Here is a 3,007-nt window from a genome sequence, read left to right as displayed (position 1 = left end):
CCACCTCTTAAACCCTTTACTAGATCAACTACCATCGGCATAACATTGAAATCTCCATTACGACGAGATTTTGTAACCAATGAAGCAACACCTTCTCATGTTACTGAGCAACCATTTTGTTGACATTGTTCAATCCATTTTGTCATCCAATCAAGATTGTTCGCAATATACAAATGTATTGCATCCCACTCTCAACCACCTATTTCAAAAAAAATACACCAATTATAAATAACTTATATTGAAGATTTATAAGAATTAATTAACTACAATACCATCTTAGATTTACCTCTCACTTTTCTCGATCTACCTTTTCCCATCAAGTACTCCCCTTCGAATTTGTTATTGGGATCCCAAATACGATCTACATGGATCTTTTCTGCAAACTTAGAAAGATATTCACTAATGTACACCATGGTTTGGTATACCATATATCCCTCTACCATAGAACTCTCAGGATGTGCTCTCTATTGAACCAAGCCTTTCAAAAATTTCAAGTGCCTCTCAACCATCCACATTGACTTGGTTGGTATAGGTCCACACAATTCAATCTCCTCAACTTCATGTATGAGGTAGTGTTCTTATGCATTGAAAATCCTTGGAGGTAGACACTTTTGCATTTCACACATTAGAAGAGGAATTTTTCTTTTCCAATATTTTATATCTTCTTTATTGATTTCTTTAAATGATAACCACCTCATGTATTTTCCAAGATCATATATAACCTATTTGACATTGTTGGTGGGAGAGATAGAGGTAGAACATAGTGTAATATTTGTAAAATGATCTTGTCAGTATTTTATAAAAGAATGCAATTAAAACTACATGTAGTATATAAATATATAGTGAATACAAAATAACATGAATTACCTTAATAAATTTATGCCAATCGTGTGTTTTCAACCCTAGCCCAAATTCACTTTTCTTTGATATGAGATTGTTTATGTTTATAGAAAATCTTGTGGGAAATCATATATTTTTATGACTTCTTTTATAGCATTGCTCTACTGCTCTGACAATAACCAACTAAGGGCACTTGTATCAATCTAGTCTCCATTTTTATTTGATCGAATGCCAATTTTCATTGCATGGTTGGATTCTTCAATGTCACTACAAGTTTTGACAATTTGGTCTTTGTCACACCTTCCATCCAAGATTTTTCATAATGTCTCTATTACATTCTTTCCAATATGCATAGGATCAAACAAATGCATAATTGGGAGTTTCTCATAGTACACCAACCTAGTAAATTTTGTAGGATAAATTTTTAGTCCTTTTGAAAGTTGGTCATTGATGCCTTGATGACCTTCACAAGCATCAATCACATCATCAGTAAACAAAACACAATATCGAAATATAAATTTGAAACAAAAACCATTAGATGGAATGACATTACCTTGACAATTTGTTTTATTATAAGCCAACTTCCATAGGTGAGGTGTCATTTTCTGTGGCTTTGATGTAGTCTCTTCTTTCCCATTGAAAAGATGGTTTTCAGTAATTTGGTACTTATGATTTTTGTGTAGCAAGTGTCTATTCTCATCAAACACCTATTTTCTTAAACTTTTTGAATGACAAGATTTCATCTTTGGACCACAAATTGGACATACAAATTTTTCCTTTATCTGAAGACCTACAAGATCATGTATAATTTGATTAAATGTGTTAACTTTGACATACCAAAAAAGAGGTGTTAAGAAGAGAACATACCACAAAAATGTGTTAGCCCAGGGGAATCATGTATTGTCCATACAAGCATTGGATTGCATGAAATTGTCTTTGTCCTATTGGTCTATAGATTTCATACATAGTAACCCCATTCTATAACACCATCAACTTGTCGATAAGGGGTTCAATATATACATTGATATCTTTAACTTGGTACTTACCTAGTTGAATGAATAAAAACATTACATAATTATTATGACCATTTTGATGAATTAGTAATAATAAATTAATTTAGATTACCACTAAATCAAAAAGTACCTAGAACAATCAGTGTCAACATTATGTGCTCTCTCTTTATGGAAAATGAAGGAGGTATGCTATTGTTGATAAAAAAAATAGGCCACACTGAGTAAGTAGGTCTCATCTCTCCAAAAGGATTGACACTATCTACTACCAACGAAAGCTTGAGATTATGAGGTTCTTCTTTAAAGTTTGGCCATTTTTCCTCTATTTCCTTAAATGCCAAACCATCTACAGGCATTCTCATAATGTCATATTGACTTCTATTGTGTGCATAGTAATCCATAAATTATGCCAAGCTATTGCACCTAAATAATCATTGTAGACATGGAATAATGGGAATATGCCAAAGAACCTTGCAAGGCACCTATTTTGTTAATCGATTTGATTGATATCTACTAATATGACAAATAGGGCATTGTGTTTCAAATTCATGTTGTTTGTGATATATAATATGATCATTTGGAAATGCATGTATTGTATGATACTCCATTCCAATATCTTTCATGATGGTAGATAATTCTCAGTATGAGTGAGGTAGAATGTTTGATGGTGGTAAAAAAAACCCACCTATCAACCTACAACCAAAAAAATAATTTTTTAATTTAAATAATATTAATTGCTACACAGACCCAATGTTAATTGTAAGGGAACTACAAGTAAAATAATGAAAGAAGATGGCATAACTTAACATACGTGTCATTTCTACGTTGGATAAACCATTCATAACCTTAAAGTTCACCAACAACAATACAACGGCAAGAAGAGTTGTTTTGGAGTCTTCATATAGGGACTCGTGTGCCTTCTCAAGTATAGGTACATCAAGCTCTATGTCAACATCATCATCATCATCATCTTGATCATCACAATCATCTTGATCATCATGATCTTCATCATCATGGTATTCTTCCATGGTATCATTACCTTCTACTTCAATATTCACAACTCCATGTTCCCTCATTTGGAAATCCACATTCTCTGAATTGTCATGGTCCATAGCATGAAACTTAGGGATGTTGATCTATATGAAAATGATGACCTT

Source organism: Cupressus sempervirens, chromosome 3 (assembly GCF_028749045.1).
Source record: "Cupressus sempervirens isolate cs-2001-9-10 chromosome 3, ASM2874904v1, whole genome shotgun sequence".
Lineage (NCBI taxonomy): Eukaryota > Viridiplantae > Streptophyta > Pinopsida > Cupressales > Cupressaceae > Cupressus > Cupressus sempervirens.
Note: the sequence above shows the minus strand (reverse complement) of the source record.